Source organism: Sus scrofa, chromosome 1, assembly GCF_054392235.1.
Source record: "Sus scrofa isolate SSC_HxYL_T2T_F1_AM1 chromosome 1, Sscrofa_HxYL_maternal_Yorkshire_Landrace_v2.0, whole genome shotgun sequence".
NCBI lineage: Eukaryota > Metazoa > Chordata > Mammalia > Artiodactyla > Suidae > Sus > Sus scrofa.
Window position 1 is genome coordinate 53,515,167 of NC_139383.1, and position 20,967 is coordinate 53,536,133.

A 20,967-nucleotide genomic window follows, 5' to 3' on the forward strand; every position below is an offset into this window, starting at 1 on the left:
ATCTGATGTTGCTGTGACTGTGGTTGGCAGCTGCAGCTCCGATTCAGCCCCTAGACTGGGAACTTCCATATGCTGCAAGTAGAGCCTTAAAAAGAAAAAGAAAAAGAAAAAAACTTCATCCTTCTGAAATTCAGCTATTTCAGTGTCAACTCATAATTCCCACTATGGCTCTTATTTAAGTCAAATTTTTCTTATCACTCCCTCTCTCTCTTTTAATAAAGAGCCAGAAATTTACTAATTGAGGAGGTTAGTTCAGGTGTTCACATTGGGTTACCATTTCCAGTAATACTATGAAATTTCCTTATCTTCAAACAACTGCAAACAAGGGTATTTTGAGAATTTTCATTCTTCTGGATAGTTCATTATTCAATAATCTAGTCTATATGAATTTTTCTTAGAATGCCCAAGGTCAAACTGGATGATATAAATGCTGTTTTGAGTAGAACAACTTTTTAGATGCCCGCCTTAAAAGTTTCATGCTTATTAATTTGATAAAAAATAATCATATTTTTTCTGTGCAATATTTACTGCCTGTATTTACTTAAACAGGCAGTTAAAAATACAAGAATCACCTGAGTCAAATGTTCATCTTGACTCTAAAACAAAGCAACCAAAACAGGACAGTATTTTATTTTCAATGTTTAAAAAATTTTTTAAATTGAAAAAATGGAAAAACTGATCAGCATAGTCATTGATTCTCTGAAGCACTTTGGGTCCAACAACTTAGTTTAGTGTTGATTAAGAGAATCCCTGGAAGAATGAAGGAAGCTGGTGAGGAAGTAGGCACTGGGAGATGGAGTGGTTTTCCAATGGATTGTCAATCTCAGGATGGGTTTCTTTTTTTCATTTTTTTTTTCCAAACTGCCAGGCCCAAAGACTCACTGCACAGGGGATTATATGCTTTGTGAAAATTAGTGAATGCTGTTTACTATATTATGTTTCATTAATTTGGTATAACATTTTCAACTCAAATGCAAATATAATTGTCTAAATTTTCACATCTAGAGTGATACAATGAACAGGATGTAGGAAAACAAAATGTTTTTCATTAAAAATTCCATTAGACAAATATTTGTTGAACATCTACTTTGGGGGTAGAATTTGCTCTAGAGATGGATTCCGGCGGGGGGGGGTTTCCCATTTTAGTCAAGGGCAGGGGGTGCCACTTAAAGTTGAAGGACCTTGGGCCTGGGACTGGACCTCTCTAAGGCTCAGTCTCCTTATCTGGAATATTGTTTAAAATGATAACAATCACTATTTTTAAGGTTGTAGGAGGATCGAATGAGATAATTCATGCAGAGCAATTGGCATTGTGCCTCCCCTGTGATGAACCTGTTACATTCAGTAAATGGTACCTGTTAAATTCTTACCATCGTGCTATGCCTATGGGATCACATAAAAGGTGTTCAGGACATTGCCTGTGTTTAAAGGGGTTACACTCTTAATAATGCTTTCTCTATTATATTAAGAATTCTGGGCTCTGCACACAGGTTGGAACATTACACAATTCATCTAAAAAGCATTCTTGCCTACAAAATGTACTATTCATATAGATACATAGATTATATTTGATATGGGATATGCTTGTATTTTCATTATCATTTTTTAATTTTAATTTTTTTATTATACTTATTTACAATGTTTCTGCTGTACAGCAAAGTGACCCAATCACACATTTATATACATTCTTTTTCTCATATTATCTTCCATGATGATCTATCACAAGTGATTGGATGTAGTTCCCTGTAATATACAGTGGGACCTCATGGCTTATCTACTTCAAAAGTAATAGCTTGCATCTACTGCCTACAAACTCTCTGTTCATTCCTCCTCCTCCCCCTTGGCAAACACAAGTCAGTTCTCCAACATGTCCATGAGTTTGTTTCTTTTCTGTAGATAGGTTTATTTGTGCCATATTTTGGATTCCACATATAAGTGATATCATATGGTATTTGTCTTTCTTTTTCTGACTTATTTCACTTAGTATGAGAGTCTCTAGTTTCATCCATGTCACTGCAAATGGCATTATTTTGTTCTTTTTTATGGCTACGTAGTATTCCATTGTATATATGTACCTCATCTTCTTAATCCATTTAGCTGTCAGAGGACATTTAGTTGTTTCCATATACTTGGCTGTTGTGAATAGTGCTGCAATGAACACAGGGGTTCATGTATCTTTTTTTTTCCTTTTTGGGACCGAATCCGTGGCATATGGAGGTTCCCAGGCTATGGGTCGAATCGTATCTGTAGCTGCTGGCCTACGCCACAGACACAGCAATGCAAGATCCGAGCCATGTCTGTGACCTATACCACAGCTCACAGCAACCCGGGATCCCTAACCCACTGAGTGAGGCCAGGGATTGAACCTGCAACATGGGTTCTAGTTAGGTTCGTTAACCACTGAGCTACAACGGGAACTCCCCTCATGTATCTTTTGAATGAAAGTTCTGTCTGGATATATGCCCGGGAGTGGGATTGCTGGGTCATATAGTAGTTCTATATTTAGTTTTCTGAGGTGCCTCCATACTGTTTTCCATAGCGGTTAAACCAATTTACATTTCTACCAATAGTGAAGGAGGGTTCTTTTTCAGGAATTTTTGACTATCAATAATATCTGTCATTTTTCTTTTTCCCTTTTACTTTTCTTTATTTTCTTTTAAAAAATTGAGGTAAACTATATGTAACAGAAATATACCACTTAATCATTTTCAAGTGTACAACCCAGTAGCAATAAGCACATTCACAATGTTGTGGACTATCACCATTATCCAACTCCAGAAAATTTTTATCTACCTAAACTGAAATTTCTGCCCATTCAACAATAACTCTCCATTCCTTCTTCAGTAATTTACTTTTGATTTTCAAACATTTAATTTATTTCACTTATTTCTTTTAAGGCACTTTTTGTTGTGTTTATGTTTTTGGTCTTTTTGCTTTATGAGTCTTCACTTCTAAAATGATGTATTTTTTAAGATTTTCTATTTTTCTTTAAATATATCACCTCATTTCTGAATTTTTCTAATTCTGATTTAGGTTGGTCTTTCATGTATTGTACCATCATTTTCTTATTGTCTCTTGGATCATTTTGAAATACTACATTACAATTTTGATCTTTTTTTGAGCATATTTCTGGAATGCTGTGATTATTTATGGGACTGTGATTCTACTTTTTTTTTTTTTCCTTATAGTTACTTCCCATGTAATTTTACCTTCATAGTTTTATGTTGTTTCTTTTTATGTGAATTTAGTTTTCCAGAACTTCTGAAGGAGGCTTGGCTCAATTGGGTTTTCTAACCTTACATAGTGCCCTCTTATGCTGTTTTCATGTGGTGTTAGAAAATACGGTGCTTTGATTTTTGAGATTTCTTGGCTCTTTTCCTCTCTTGCACTTTATCTGAATGTTTTCTTCCCTTTGTCTCCACTTTCCCATAATACTCAAGTTTTGTTCCCCTACCAGCAATTTGGCTCACTATTAAGCATTGTCCTGAAAGGATCTGCCTGGTCACCTTCGATAGTTCACAAAGGTTAGGGGTAGATTTAACTCAATACCAATGGATATTGTGGCAACAGGTAACTGGAACACTAGCATCCTAGATCATAGAATGTGAAGGCTATGGGAAGTTTAAAAACCATTGGTCTTGGGAGTTGCCACTGTGGCTCAGCAGTAATGAACCCGACTAGTATCCATGAGGACGTGGGTTTGATTCCTGGCCTCACTCAATGGGTTAGGATTGGGTGTTGCCGTGAGCTGTGGTGTAGGTCAGAGATGTGCTTGGATCCCACGTTGCTGTGGCCCTAGTGTAGGCCAGCGGCTGTAGCTCTGATTGGATCCCTAGCCTGGGAACTTCCATATACCAGGGGTGCGGCCCTAAAAAGAAAAAAATAAAAAAGACCATTGGTCCTAATCCTGTCATTTTACTGATGAGGATACCAAAGCCTAGAGCCAAAAAGTACCCAGAGTAAAACATCAACAGTGCTTGCATATTTATTGATGTAAGACTAGATACCTTTACTCTTTCTTTTGTGCCACATCTTGTCTCTGGCCCCTGAGTAAGAAGTAATATTTAGAGAAGCATCTTTATTCAATATTTCTCACTCATGCAAATATGATGCAGATATTTCTGGCCAAATTTCAAACTGGAGAGTTATATGTTGCTGACATCTTCATACATGGCATTAAAGGTTGCAACAGAATGGGAAAGCAGAGTGGGGAAGGCAAGCTGCAAATGTGAGCTGTCTTGGCCTTCTGATCATATTCTATTGGCTAGAACTAATCACATGATTCTATGTATGAAAAAGGGGATTGAAAATATATACCTGGGTAGACATCTGTTTCCTAGAAACATGCCGTGAAAGGGGAAAATTAGATTTTGGGGGTCAGCTACAGAAACCTTTCCTAAATAGATGCCTATAGCCTTTCTCTTACACAGCTATAGCCACATTAATCACTGGCGAGGGGAATGGGAAAATCATGAATTAAACTAATGCAGATTTATCTTTCAGCAGCTTACAGGATCACTCTGCCTGAGTGACGAATATCTGAGTGAAATTGGGGTTCGGTGGAGAAAGAGGGAGGTCAATTAACAGGCTCTTCTAGTCACCATAGGTAATGTCTGTTTCAAAATAGTTACACTCAGCTGAACATGAGCAAAGAATGGACGTCAGCTGCTGCAGGGCAAGCTGATATGGAGATAATGTGATAGAGAAAAAAAATTGAATAATCCTTTAATGTTCTTGGAATGATTTTGCCTAGCTATTAACAAGGTCCATGTTTTATCTGCAGATTCATTTTCAATAGGATATTAAGCCTAAGGAGTTTTTTTTAGCAAAGTTAATAGATTTTGCCTGATGTAATGATGACGTCTTGCTTAGATTACCTTGCATGTATTTATGAGATGCCTAGTCAGATTTAAGACCATAACACATAAGAAAATTTACTGGTCCCAAGAAGAATCAGCACACAACATCCATTTAACTGGCACTATCCCAAAACAGTTGTTCTGTCAGAAATTTAACTTCAAGAAAACAACAAACAAATTTAATTTGAGCCAAAGAATGGCATAGATAATCAGGAGGCAATAAAATGATAAATGGTTGCTGCATAAACTAATGCTTCAGACTTTACATATATCAAAAGAGCATAAATTATATATTATTCTTTTCTAACTTTTTTTTGGGAGCTACAGCTGCCAGCCTTCGCCACAGCCACAACAATGCCAAATCCAAGCCATGTCTGTGACCTACAGCACAGCTCACTGCAGTGCTGGACCCTTAATCCACTGAGCGAGGCCAGGGATTGAACCCGTAACCTCATGATTCCTAGTTGGATTCGTTAACCACTGAGCCACAACAAGAACCCCTCTTTTCTAACTTTTAAACACACCAAAATGGCACTTAATTTGGACAAATCTTTGCCCTCTCTGGGGATTAAAATGAGAGGTTTGAATTAAATGATTTCTGACATCTCCTTCAATTTTTCAGGCTTTAAATCTTAATTTTAAATAAATTATAACCTATGGTGAAACTATGACATCTTATTTCTCTCAGATTCCTCAGTGACTAATATTTACTGGCTCGAAATTCAGTACATATCTGATGAGTAAGTGAACCTAGAAGTCCTCTTTATTAGCTTCCACAAGAGAAAGAAGTTATATATGATGCTGCCATCTTCATACATGGCATTCATGGTTGCAGCAGAATGGGGAAGAGAGAGTGGGAAATATTTCTCAACAGACATGCCAAACCTACAGATTTCATTTTGATGAGGGCTATTATGCTTTTTAAATATCTCTATGTAATCAAATAACCATTACACTTGCATATTTCAGTGACAAGTAGTCAGAGTACAACTGTAGTAAGACCACAATGGTTCTTAGATTTATTGATTTTAAAATTATCCAGTTCATGAGATAAGAATAAGTCAAGTAGTGAGTAGCTTTGTATAACGTACATTATATAAAGGTCGTTTCCTTTGCATAATGTATGTTAGTTGCACTAACGCTTCATTAATTTGATTTTCATTTATTTGACATTTTTGCTGGTTTGATGGTTTTGGCTAGGCTGAATATTTTTTACTTCTTTCTTAAGTGATTAACGTCATAATCAAGATTTCTGGCAAATGCTTATACTACTCAAATAATAACTGTATTATTAATTATTCATTTTGCATTATAAATATGTTATTCCAGAAAGTCTCATTTACGTATAAATAATAAGAAACACAGAAAAACCAATCACTGAATTATAGGTAACTTTATTAGATTACTTTGAATCAGTTTAAAAATTTTAAATTAATTCAAATGCATATTCTTGAAAATAATCCACAATATGGTCTTTTCACTAATTTTGACAGGTCCTCCTATCTAAAAATGAAATTTTTGAACATTTTTAGTATGGAAAAAAATATAGCTGTCTGACATAGGTTATCCTTTTTTGTCATAAGAAATCAAAATGTAAAAAAATACAGTGGTCATAAAATTTTACTTTCAGAGTGGTTTTTGTATTTTGTAACTGAAACTCTTTCCATGACTGATCAAGTGCTTCCCAGTCTCTCAGAAGCCAAGATAAGCTCTCTGCAGAAAATCTGATTATGAATTAATCAAAAAGAAGATTCTCAGGCAAACAGGAGCAGTGGGTAGGGAACTGGTGGAGATTATAATAGGTCCTGTACTGATGTCTTCTGTGATATTTCTATAAAGCTAATGAAATGCAAACTAGTATATCCATCAAATTTTTAATCAGTTCTAAAAATGAGACATTATATGTGCTGATCAACATTTTGTGCTGAAAATAGTCCTTTTTGTGGCAAACTCCCTACTCTAAGAGAATCTGACAGTCCCTAAAGGAAGGGGCCACCCACGTTGCTCTTAAAAAGGGAAACATACTTTGAAGGTCAGTATCTTTCTGTTAAATCATTAAGAAAAAAAGAAAAGAAAAAAATTAAAGTAACACATTTCAAAATAGAGAACTATATTTTAAGTTAGTTTTGCCACCCTCCAACCTCAAAGTAAGATATATTCAGAAATGTTAACTTCTTTTCTACTTTATTCTAATATTTTATTTTAAAGAGACTTATTAACTGATGCATTAAGTCAGGATATCAGATCTAGGTGGCTATAGGAAAAACTCAAATGTAGTAGGGCTTAGCTGGAAAAAATAATTGATCATCATATATGCCTGTGTTACTTAAAAATTTCTTCTTTAAATGAGACCAGGTCATTAATATTACCATTGTTTCCTTTTTTTTTTTTAATTTTTGTTTGCTTTTCTGAGGTATGAGTTAGTTTGCTAGCTTCTTTTCTTTGCTCTTCTATGAAAGTGTGTATAGGGGTTCAGCGTAGGAAACAATTTATTTCAGAAGAAATCTAAAACCTGAAACTTAATTTTCTTAGAGCTTCAGACCATTTCATTGACTTAATACACAAGAAAAAGAGTGTTCAGCTCAGGCAATTACATGCTTTTCGATTCTGATAACATAGAAAGTGGTATCAAGACCCTTAAAGTGAAAATCACCTTAGAAAAACTTATTTTTTATACAGAAAACAATTTTTAGAATACTATTTGATCCTGATTAACACTTCCAAATGCCCATTACCTTTTACTCATAGTTACATTGCAAACAGAAAAATTAGGAGACGTTTGTCTGCATCTTAGTTTTAGTATATTTAACACATATGCATTCAGATGTGATAGTTACAGATCTTCAATAAAATATTAAAATGAAAATCTTATGCAAATTATAACTTACTTATGCCTTCTGATTTATAAATTGCTTATGTACAGCATCTGAGGTGCAGCATAGTTCCTCATAAACTGGGCAAAATTAACCTTTGAAAAGATGGATCAACAGATGGCAAGCTGTGGACCAATCTAGAGCTAAGGATCCAGATGAGGGGATTTTTAACTGTGGATGGGGTGGGGGCAGATCTCATTCTGTTGTGGGTCTGTAGAATGTCTTGAAGTGTTTTTCAATGTTTTGGGTTTGGCAAACCCAAAGTGTGTTTTGCTAAGCACTTTTTTCTTCATTTTAAGCCCATGTGTATTATAAAGGAAATTTAATCCGTATGTTTTTGATTCCTTTACACTTAACTCATCAAAATGTTGTTTTGTAAGAGCTATTTGATGTCCAAGAGGCTTTGAGTCTTTTTATAACTTTTAAAAGCTTTTTTCTCTTCTTAGAAACAGGAAGTTGTGTTTTTCTGAGAGCAAATGAACTAAAAAAAAACTGTAGAGGCTAGAGTTGGTTACAAGACTTCAAACCTAAGCTAAATGTTAAAATTAATTCTAAAACAAAAGACATATCATACTTGCTATACACTTGCTATACATATTAAATGCTAAGGACACTTGGTTTGTCTTTAGCATTTTTGGTATTTCGACTTATTTAATTCTTGAAATTACCATGTAAGGTAGGTGCTACTGCCATGCTGTTCACGTTTGGAATGGGCAATGGGAATGGACAATGGGGTCCTACTGTGCAGCACAGGGAACTGTGTGATTGGGTCACTTTGCTGTAAAACAGAAATTAGAGAAACATTGTAAATCAACTATACTTTAATAGAAAAAAATAAAAGAGAAGTTATGTCATCTGCCCCCAAATTACACAGTTCGTAAGAGTGGAGTGGGATTTGAAACCAGGCAGGCTGGGTCCCTGTGTCTAAATTTTTAACCATTATATTGCATTGCTTATTTCTATAATGTTACCCTGTAACTTAAGAAAATCTTTGCAAATTAAGCAACTGACAAGGGATTAATCTCCAAAATATACAAATATCTCACTCAGCTTTATAAAAAACAAACAAAAAAACACAACGCAAAAAAGTGGTCAGAAGATCTAAATAGACATTTTCCCAAAGAAGACAGATGGCCACAAAGCACATGAAAAGATGCTCAACATCACTAATTATTACAGAAATGCAGATCAAAACTACAACAAGGTATCATTTTACACCAGTCACAATGGCCATCATCAAAAAGTCTACAAACAATAAATGCTGGAGAGGGTGTGGAGAAAAGGGAACCCTTCTACACCGTTGGCGGGAATGTAAATTGGTGCAGTTATTATGGAAAACAGTATTGGAGTTTCCTTTAAAAAATGAAATACACAACTACCGTTGATTTAGCAACCCCACTCCTGGGCATATTCCCAGAAAAAAACACAATTTGAAAAGATACATGCACCCCAAACTTCATTGCAGCACTGTTTACAATAGCCAAGACATGGAAGCAACCCAAATGGCCATCGACAAAGGAAAGAAGATGTGATACACATATACGATGAAATATCACCGAGCCATAAAAAAGAATGGCATAATGTCATCTGCAGCAACATGGATTTAGAGATTATCACACTAATTGAAGTAAGTCAGACAAAGACAAATATCACATGATATCACTTATGTGTGGAATCTAATAAAAATAATACAAAAGAACTTATTTATGAAACAGAAACAAACTCACAAATTTTGAAATCAGACTTAGGGCTTCCAAAGGTAAAACCGTGGGGAGGAGGGAGGGTCGAATTGAGAGGATGGGATTAACACATACACATTATTATATATAAAATAGAAAACTAACAAGACCTACTGTATAGCACATAGAGGTCTATTCAATATTCTGTAAAATCCTAGGTTGGAGAAAAGAATGGATATCCATATATATATATATGCGTGTATGTGCAGTTATTATACTAGATACTGAGAAGGTTATGTTCTTGCTTCTAAGAGGGTTTACTTTGTAAAAGGCACACCGGACAAAAAGAAAAACAAACAAAACCCTCAGAACTTGAATGAAATAGGGCATGTTTCTTCAATGTCATTTATTCATTCAACACAGCTTTACAAAGTATTTACTGATGTCAGGCTCTCTTCTGGTCATTGGTAAGGGGTCCTGGAGCTTGTATCCTCATGGATAATGTATATTGTATCTCCCTCACCCCTAGAGCAGACCACTGGGGAAACAGAGAAAATGCCAGGGCTGCTTCTGGTATTTTCAACAACGATGGAAAGTTAGGAGGCCGCTGGGATGACTCGTACCACTCCCCCCTCCACCTTACCCCCAACCCTGGCCCCACCAGCAAGCCTGTGTTCCTGGGACACCTCATTTCCTGTGGAAACTGGGAGCATTTCTGGTGTCCAGCTCTGCTCTTCAGATACCACTGGGTATTTTCTTCCAAGCAAAGCTCTTCCTTTCCTCAATGATGTCAAGAAGCTAGTATTCCTGTTAATTTAAAATAAAGTTTTTATCCTTAAATGTCTTAGCTAAACTGAAGAATAAAATATTTGAAAGTCTTTTAGAGAAGGGGTTCTCTCATTCACTGATACAAATTAGTTGTTTTACTGCATCTTGAAAATAAACAAAAGATTATAGCAAAATCCTAAGGAAGTCTATAAACAGGTAACTCACTAGGTTAATGCTTATTTGAAAGTTTTATGGGTTCTTTTTGTCATAAAAGTAATACAAGCTTATTAAGAACAATTTGGAAATCAGAATCAAGTTAAGAAATGAAAATCTACCCACAAACACAATATAGCTGACATTTCAGTGGTTAGAGATGTATAGTTATTATTTTTAAATGGCTATACCTATCTTGTTTTTAATTATGTGCTTACTTTTTCAATAGTTTTCTTTCTCATTAAAAGCAAAGAAATACCATGTTTTATCTTTCAAAATGAAATATCACAACAGAATTTGGAAACTTAAATTTGACTTTCTTTAAATTTGAAGACATTTACATTTTCTTAAAAAGAAGTCCACTTACGATGCTGGTTGAATAATCAGAATTCCCGTGGCATGGCTCCCAAGAGAGGGAAGTCACCCAGGGAAGTGTCTGTGCAAAGCCATGGGAAGGAATGTATGGTGTGGTAAGGCAAAGTCACAAAGTCACTCAAAATGATAACTTTTCCTCAGGAAATGTGATTTGGATTAGAAATCAAAATTCTTTTTTTTTTTTAAATGGCTGAACCCATCACCAAAGGACATTCCCAGCCCAGGGATTGAACCTCAGCCACAGGTGTGACATTGGCAATGTCAGAGCCTTAACCTGCTGAGACAGGCAGGGGATCAAACCCGTATCCTCTGTAGTGACCAAGGTGCTGCAGTAGGATTCTTAACCCACCCCACCATAGTGGGAACTCTGCAAATCAAAATTCTTTTAAAAAGCTTAAAAAGAATGGATAATAGCTGTATAAGACCCTCCACAGAGCTAGAAATAATAAAAATTTGTCAAGTCTATTAAAAAATTCTGCTTTTTTTTTAAACCTTCAAAAGAAGTCTGAGATTAACTGTGATTTGTGAAAATTATTTCTCTCATTAACATCATTTGTAAAAATGAACACCTTTAAGATGTTTAACATTTTAAAACCTCTAAAATATTTATATAAATTAAGTTTTAAAATAACATATGCCTAAACATAAGCCAAAAGTGTTAAAAACTGTCAATTACCTCAAAGAAAAGAGAAAGAATAGCACTTTCATTTGTGCTGAAAAGTAATACAGAAACATATTAAATAAAAATCAATATGTGGGAAAAATACTTATGTTTAAAATTTTTCCATGAAATCCCTCCAAACAGCCGGAATACACATTTCACATCATTTTCTAGTTTCTGCCCATAAGCCCCTCTTAGCTTCAAGAATTTAATTCAAATGTCAAGGGTACTTTTAAAAAATGAAATTTCTTTAAAGGACAAAAAAAAAAATCCCTGAGGCATGAATGTTTCAACCTTTGAATTATCTTACTCAAATAATTACTTTTTTGTAGGTTTTTGCAGTTTTTCAATTGCCCTGTATCAGTTTTCCCTTAAAATACTTCATTGTCCTTTACCGTATTTGCCGGAGCTATACTCTTCTCTCACAACTTGTCCTCCCAACTGTTGGCAGCTAAGACAAAGGGTGTATAAAATGGGAAAATGCAGTCTGCACTGAGATTATTTTAGATATCATTTTATTTATTTTTACAATTAAATGATGTTTGCTCACTCTTGGTAGTTTTTCCTTTGAATAACACAAACCAGAATAATGAATCTTGTGATTCCCACACATACCTTTATTGATCTTTATTCTCTCCCTGCACTTTCCTTAGGGAAAAAGAAACAAAAATCAACTCAGGGCAGTTGGGTCCTAGCTTGGCAATACAACAAAAAAGATGCTCTTGTACGATGGATCTCTCACTTCTAATCCTCTTGCTGACAATGTGGTATCCTCTCCTTAAAAATAATGAGTATTAATTTTTAAAGTTTAAAAGCTTCAGTCTGTACCCACTAAAAAAAATACACACAGATACCAGTTCTAATGGGTTAAAATTGATAATATCAGTATTGCCATGATGTCTACTGTTGGTTCTATGAAATCAATAGTGGAAATTCAAGAGATTCAGTTTGCCAAAACAATTATCTGATTCTACAGGTAATTTTTCTTTTTCTTTTTCTTTTTTTTTCGTCTTTTGTCTTTTTAGGGCTGCACCAGCAGCACGTGGAGACTTCCAGGCTTGGGGTCTAATCGGACCTGTAGCCATCGGCCTACACCACAGCCATAGTAATGCCAGATCCAAGCACATCTGCAACCTACACCACAGCTCACGGCAATGTTCAGATCCACTGAGAAAGACCAGGGATCGAACCTGTGTTCTCATGGATACTAGTCAGGTGCGTTAACCACTGGGCCATGACAGGAACCCCTACAGGTAATTTTTGAAGCCTGGCTTTCAAACTCTGGGATCCTATATTTTATTAGGGTGGGGAAAGACAATTGTGGGAGGTCCCTGCTTTGGCTTATTTTTGTTTTCATGTTGTGATCCTGCCTCCTCTCTGTTCAGGAAAGGAAGGACAGAGAGAGCTGGGTAGGTGCCTAAGAATTGAGGGGAAGGGTTATTCCTGAAACTCCTATTCTATTTAAGCCTAGGAGCATAGCCCACTATACTATATCACCAATATGGTTACTGAAGATCCACTGCAGACCTCATTAACTTGGAGTGAATTCCTAGCTCATCTAACTCCCATTCTAGAGGCAACTTAGTCTATCCTGAAATGTGGCTCACAATGCAGTTTTTATTGGAAAATAAAGAAAAAAAGACGAGAAAAGTGAAGTGAAGCAGGAGATAGATGGGTCCCAGGCTGAGCAACTGTAATCTGTTCCCTATGGATAGGTAACTTCAAGATAAAGAGTAGGGCAGGAGCAAGGAAGAGATGTGTCCTGCTTGGATAAAAGATAGAGACCACCTATTTCTCATTCTTGATGACAATGAGACCTCCAGAACAGAGATAAATGTTCAGAGAAAGTTTCCTCAGGGGTCAGAGAAGGGCAGGGCACCAGACCATAGTACATCCTGTCAACTTCTGGTGAATTCTGTAAAGTTAGAAAAAGTGTTTATTTTTATTTCTTAAAGATATTTTAATGAGTATAGAATTCTAGGTTGATAATTTTTTCTTTTAGCTTTTTAGAGATACTGATCTATTGTTTTCTGGCTTTCATCACTCCTATGAGAGGCTATCATCCTTGTTCCTCTGTTCATGACATGTCTTTTCCTCAGATGCTTTTAAGATGGTCTCTTTATTACCAGTTAAGCAATGAGATTATTACTGTCCTTGGTATAGTTTTTATCACAGTTCTTATGTTTGTGGTTCATTGAACTTTTGGATCTATGGATTTGTAGCATTGTTAAATTTGGAAATATTTCATTCATTATTATTGCAAATATCTTTCTGTCTCCTCTTCTTTGGGGGCTCCAATTATATGTATATTAGGCTGCTTCGGCTTGCTCTTACAGTTCCCTGTTTCCATATTCTTTTTTTTTTTTTTCCCTTACTATCTTTAGTTTCTTCTCTGTGTGTTTCAACTGATCCTTTCTATTGCTCTGTTTTCAAGTTTACTAACATTTTCTCTACAATGTTGAATCTTCTCTTAATCTCATCTGGTCATTTTTCAACTCAGAATTTTAATTTTTTCACTTTCCATGTCTCTGCATATCATGCTTATCATGCTTATGTTTTCCTCTATGTTTTAAACACATGAAATATATTTATAATAACTGTTTTAATGTCTTTGCCTACTAATTATGTCATTATATAATTTTTGAGTCTATTTCTATTGACTGATTCCTCTTTGTGTTATGAGTTAGATTATTTTGATTCTTTGCATGGTTGGAAGTTTTTCATTGCATGCCAGATATTGTGAATGTGAACTTGCTGGGTGCTAGATACTTTTCTATTTCTTTAAATGTTCTTGGGCTTTATTCTAGGATGCAGTTAAGTTACTTAGAAAGAGTCTGATCCTTTCAAGGCAAGCTTTTAGGCTTTGTTAGGTGGGAAAAGAATAGCATTATTCTTTAGTATTAGTCTAGAGCTAATTTTTACCCATACTGAAGTTATATCTTTCTGAATAATCTACCTGAATCCTTGTATATTATGAAGATTTTTCCAATGGCTGATGGGAACACAAACTCTTCCCAACCTTGAATGAACTCTAAGTATTGTTCCGCCTGTTTATTTCTTGCAGTCCTTTCCCCAGCATCAGGCAGCTTTCTCACACATGTGTTGACCAGGGTTCAGCTGAAAGCCTAGGGGAACTCTGCATAGTTCTCTCTCCCAGCCTCTCTCTCTACTTCTCTGCAGCTCTCTCCTTTCCATGAAACTCATCTCTCTCCATGAAGCTCTGTCCTTGCTAGTACTCTACCCTCTGAATCCTAGCCGTTTTGGTCTCCCCAAATTCTCAAGTCTGTATCTTCAGCTCAGGGACTCTGAGGGCCTCTGTCTCAGTCTCCCCTCCCTCCCTGCTCTGTGGCCTGAAAACTCTCTCCATAAACTTTCTTCTGGTCTGCTGTTATTCCATCCAGTGCCATGCTCACCATATTTGTTTTCAAAAGAAAATAAGGATCCCTGTTCTGTGCTGCCTGTTGTCATGTCTGAAAACCATAAATTTATAAGTTTTGTTCAGCTTTTTAATTGCTTAATAAGGAAAGTCTCTGTTCCTTCATTTCCACCAGAAGTGGTAGTTGCTTCATTAATCCTGGGTGGTCATTGCTCCTGTCATCTTTTCCTGTGGTCAGCACACACGTTCTACTTACTTTAACTGTGACCAAGATGTCTTATGAACTATCTATTTACTTGCTAGGTGTACAAACTCGTATTATAGAGAAGAATACTTTTTCTTATACAAATACTACATGTTTACTTTGGAAAAAGTAGAAAATAAGCCAAAATCATCATTGAGTCTTCTACATTGAGGTTATTGTTCTGCCATTGACATTTCATTATAGACTGACTTATGCAGCAGAAGATAGTTCTATTTAGGAACAAACATTGCTACTCACTCCACAATATGGGGAGAGGCAGTGTCGTCTCAGAGCTAGGGAATTCTTTTATGGGGAAATACAATCATGTTTCTCAGTGATCAAGATGAGGTCTCACGAGCATATAATAGTCAAGTAGGTGAGAAAAGAGAGGACTGAATAGTTCTTCCTAATGAAGAGGCAAATCTGTAGTTTTCCAGGGATTGTCCTAAAGTGGAGAAGAGAAGGAAAAGAGAAAAGAGAAGCCTTAAAAAAAAAGTCTGTGATGAGGCAATAAGTGGCGGTCTAAGGAGAGAAATTCCCTGTGGCCAAGGGTTGCTTAATGAATTTTTAGAACATATATCTAATATTTGATTAGTCATGGTTATTTGTTTTGTGATAAAATTTTCAATATTTTAACAACAGTCTCCTTATGCTTTTGGTGCTTTGGGGGAATTCATTCCTTTATCAGATATTTCCTGGACATCTACTTCACGCCTGGTACCATTCTGGCCTTCTGGGTGCTTATCACACAACAGGGATCCCTGTCCTTTGGAGCTTGCATTTGGATAAAGATCAAACAGTATAAAAGAAAAATAATAAATAGAAAATTTTTATAATGTTAAATAAAGTAATGAGTGCTATTGAAAAAAAGAAAAAAGTAGAGCAGAAGTGTGGGTAGGCAGGGGGTGAAGGGATACGTTACAGTTTTAAACCAGATGATCAGGATAAGCAAAGACTTGCAGAAGATGGGAGAGCTAACCATGTGGATATTTGAGGGAAGAGTGATTCCAGGAGAGGGAATAGCCAATGCAAAGGTTCTCGCTGCCTTTGGTGTTAAGACAGCAAGGAGACCAGCTCACAGTTTTATTACTTACAATCAGAAAGAGGAAATAGACACGTATATGTTCAGTCCAGGTGAGCTTTGGTAAATGCATAAATTTTAGGGTAAAAAAGGTATTTGGACCTAGGAGCAAAAGCAACAAATCCAAGTAGGTGTTTGGGGGCCTGAACTAGGATGACTGCTAGGAATGAAACTAAAAATGGCTAAACTACAGCAGTTTGACATATCTCAATTGTACTCAGACTTGTTATTGATATTATCTTGGTATTGGATCTCATAATTGATTCATTCAAGCCCCTGTCTGCTTATACAGTATAGAGGTCATTTGTAAATTTTTGGCCTTCTCTTTTTTTCCCCTTTCCTTCTGAAGATGGGCCCTTCCCATTGGTCAGCACTATTAACCCATGGGACTCAAATACCTCTAACCCAAGTGTAGATGCCATGAGTCAGGCTGGAGAATCAGAATTTTAAACCCTTGGCCACAGTAATCAGTTCTAGGATGGGCAAGTTACAGAGTCCAAACAGATTTGACCTCTTTTGAGAATTGATGTGGACACTGGGAGGTTGTGTTCTTTTTTAGGAACACTGGCTACAAAAATAATATGAGCACAGTAGATATTTTGTTGACATGGAAAGACTTCATGATGGAAAGCAGATCTGAGAGAGAAGAACAAGAGGGAAAGGGAGATACAGAGGGAGGGAGACAGAGACAGAAATGGAAACAGACAGACAGACAGACAGAGACTAATGACATTGACACTTTGAATCCAGTCATGCTTGAAGTCACACCACTGCCTTGGATTACTCATTACATAAGTTAATAAATCTGCCTAAACCAGTTTGAGTTGGAACTTGAGTTGCAAGTTCTATCACTGTGATCCAAAATATCCTATTACATGACAACTCCTGCTCTCTTTAAACTTTCTCCAGATCATTTCTGGGAGTCCCAAGAAGGGTCTTAAGTGCCTCTGGAATTGGCCTGGGTTATTCTGTTGCCGCATTATCAGTTGTGGCTCAGAGGAGGCTCTGCTGCTCTCAGTGTGTGCTAAACCTGAAATCTTCTGGCCAGGGTGCGATTGTTTCTGTGGAGTGGAGCCCCTCTGACAGGCTCAGAATGCTGAATGTGAAGAGAGGGTAGTTTCCATCTATGTTTTCACTTAGAAGTCTCAAAGCAAGGCAAGCCCAAGGTGTGACTGAATGGAGACCATGATTTCAGTGGCCATTTTAACCCTGAGAACCTGAGCCAGGCTCCATACTTGGGACCCTGTGCCCTGTCCTTCAAGCTCCACTGCAGGGCAGCTCATATGTAAGTTTCCTTCTGCTGTGAGGGGACAACCCTAGGGTACTCTTGACTTCCCTACTGCCAGTGCTATTCGGTTGACATTCTGTCTTAAATTCAGCTGACATGTCTGTATAGATGCAATCATTGACAGTGATCTAATTCTATTTATCTTGTGTTCATCCTAGGGGGTAGCTCATTCCTGAGCAATTCTGATACAATTGGTTAGAGGAAGGCCACCATGTGCTGGTGTGGTCCCCCCACCTTTTTTTTTTTTTGCCTTTTCTAGGGCTGCTTCTGCAGCATATGGAGGTTCCCAGGCTAGGGGTCTAATTAGAGCTGTTGCCATCTGCCTACGCCAGAGCTGAGCCGTGTCTGTGACCTACACCACAGCTCATGGCAACGCCGAATCCTTAACCCACTGAGCAAGGCCAGGGATCAAACCTGCAACCTCATGGTTCCCAGTTGGATTTGTTAACCACTGAGCCACAAAGGGAACTCCTGGTGTGGTCACTTATCACTGCCTTTGCCACTTTCAAACCCTGACTCTGGTTCAGTGGGATCAGTTGACTACATACAATGTGGTATGAATTTTGATCGTTGAAGTTGAATAGCATTGAACAGGTTGGCCTGCTATGCAGGCTGATATTTGGTTTTGAGCCAAGTCTATAAGAACAATAGATTTGGATTAAAAATGAAAGAAAAAAAAAAAAAAAAAACCCTGCCAGTCTCAGATGAAGAAACTGATGTACTGGTGACTTGTCAAGCCACACCAGCCTTTTCACAAAATAATCAGCCTTATGATAATGTATACTAACAGGTATGTTTAGCATTTCTTCAGGGCAGACACTATGTTAGCTATCGTCTTACTTTCTCTGGTTTGGTTTGGAATGGGGCTTCGCAATGCACTCTCTAAATCTGAAACTAGTGATTGAATAAAGTCATTGGTAAATCTTTGAAGATGCCAAAAATTTTACATTCAATGAGGTCAAATTCAGGATTATGTATCTGGTTGGAAGATCTGGGCTTAGTTGGTGAATCGAACACCACAGCACAAACATAGGGGTTTGCCTGCCGAGAGGGCAACGGATGTTAGGATAGTTCCCCCATGCTTTGTGATGGAGAAACAGAATTTGACACTATTATACATTTAATGTAGAAGGCTAAAGAAACCTTGAGTTTAGTTCAAAGTATTTAAGCATATTTTTTTTTTCTATAAGATTGGAAGACTGTGTTTTCAAATTGCTAGATAAAGGCAAACCTTAGAAGTAACAAGCAAACCCCAAACACCCAGAATCACCCAACACATTTGAAACAACCTAGTGAAACAAACACAAAGTTCAGGCTTTGTGACTCTCTCTTGTTTATCCTCTCTCTACCTTGTCATATTTCCACTCCACTCTCTGAAGCCTTCTTGGTGGATCTCAGAAGAGCCCACTTGCTCTCTGGTGAGTCTTGCAGTACCACTGTCCAAGTCTCAGGCTCAGCCCTGGCTCTAAGGTCCCACAGTGTGATTGGCATAACCCCCTCTGGCATCACGTAGCTGACTCGGCAATCATGGCTTCCAGCCTCTAGGGGAAGTCTCTGCCCCTTCCTTTCGCTTCCGTTTCCTGCCGCACATTCCAAAACATGTTGAAATGCTAAAAGAATGAAAAAGAGCAAACGAGAACTTAAAATGAAAAGCGGCACTTGATACACTTTGTTTTCCTTCCATAACACAGAGTGTTGAAGCGGACGTGATTTCTGAGTCACTGAGTACACTGTTTGGCACACTGTGGTGGAAAAAGACCCAGTGATTTGTCAGTTGTCCTGACTGGCCAGGAGAACTGCCTCTTGGCATTGATGCCCTGTGGTGGGAACACTGGGGCCAAGTGTCTGGTTCTGCAGTGTTGTTTTTGGAGTACAGTCCATGTTGTGTTGAAACCGTGGTGCAGGACTTAAATAGAATCCTTCATAAACTGGGGATCCTGTACCTAATTTAAATCTGCCCTCAGACATGAAGTACCTGTCTTTGTTAAGGTTTGCCAGTTTTCAAAAATTTCAATATTTTATTCATTCTTTTATTAAAGGAAAAGGACCAGCACCAAGAGGACCAGAAACACCACCGAGGTGAAAAAACCAACATATAAACATTTGTTCAGTTCTTCAAATGGTGGCAAAGGAGAGAGGTACTGGAGAACAATAGGGAATTCCTCACTTTCTTCTCTGTGATTTTTTTTCCCACATAATTAGCATAAACTGCTAGGGATTTAAAATTTTGGCTTGCTGCAAACTTCCTTCATCATAGCGACTAAAAAATATCACCCTTCCTTTAGTTTTCTTTTCTTCCTCTTTTTATAAGGAAACTGTAAACAAGGATTTTTTTCCTGCCCTTTTAATTAATTAATTAAATTTTATTTAAAAAGTTTATTTTTATGGCCACACCAGTGGCATATGGAAGTTCCTGGGCCCCAGTTGTTACCTACACTGCAGCTGCAGTGACACTGGATGCTTTAACTCACTGCACTGGGCCAGGGGTCCAACCTCACCTCTACATCTACCTGAGTTGCTGCCGTCAGATTCTTAATCCACTGTGCCACAATAGGAACTCCTTTTTCCCCTCTACTATTCAAACATTCCTCTCAAGCCATACTATTTCTCATTTCAAAATTAGGACCCTCTTCTGGGAGATTCCAGATACCTTTTCAACAAACCGTAGCTCTGTACTATTTTCTGTGTCTGTGTGAATAGCAGCTTCTCATTATTATTTTTACAACCAGTAGAGTCTTAGATGCCCATTAAGAATTTCTCAGAAGGTGGAGTTCCCATTGTGGTTCAGTGGGTTAAGAGGCCAACATGATGTCCATGAGGATGTGGGTTTAATCCCTGGCCCTGATTAGTGGGGTGAGGATTCAGTGTTGCTGCAAGCTGTGGTGTAGGTTGCAGATGTGGCTCAGATCCAGTGTTGCTGTGGCTGTAGCATAGGCTGCAGCTCTGATTGACCCCTAGACCAGGAACTTCCTTATGCCACAGGTGTGGCTTTAAAAAGAAAAAAGAAAAAGAACTTTTCAGAAGGTAATTTGTGGGGCGACTATGATGTGTAATGGCACAGAATCATCCCACATTCTGTCAGTTCCCCTTACTACCCATGGCAGACATCATTAACCCGTTGTGGCACACCTTCCTACAGATTATGAGTGTGCTCCTGAATCTTTCTCAGAGGCATGCTCCAGACAGCTACTCCCACTCAGATGTGATATGTGAAAGGACTCTTCTTTGCCAGCCTTTGGCTCCAGTGTTTCTGGTCAGCCTCAGTAGACCTGCCTACTCTAGCTCTCCTGGATGGAAAGAGGTGAATAGAAATTTCCCTGGCTAGAAGGAACTTCAAAAACATTTATTTCCTGAGCCTCCTGAATCAAAGCAGAACCTGACTTTAGGGATTTTGGAAGAATAACAGCTGGGGAAGTCATTTCCAGCCATAGGGAATTTCATTTCCAAGGATCCAGGAGGAGGCCACTAGGTTGAGAATCTAATAGGTGCTGCTCTCACAGAAAGCTGTGATGTCTTGTTTAACTAAATATCACTTCTCTCCACTTTTGGA

General features: G+C 37.5%; 1 long non-coding RNA gene across 1 annotated transcript in view; it reads left to right on the top strand.

Annotated features, from left to right (window-relative positions):
- Nucleotides 1–15,925, top strand: part of LOC146406081 (uncharacterized) — a 31,097-nt gene extending 15,172 nt beyond the window's left edge. Inside the window, exon 2 of the long non-coding RNA XR_014840067.1 lies at nt 12,454–15,925. This is a non-coding gene — a long non-coding RNA (uncharacterized LOC146406081). The remainder of the gene's footprint in view (nt 1–12,453) is intronic.
- Nucleotides 15,926–20,967: the final 5,042 nt, after the last annotated feature.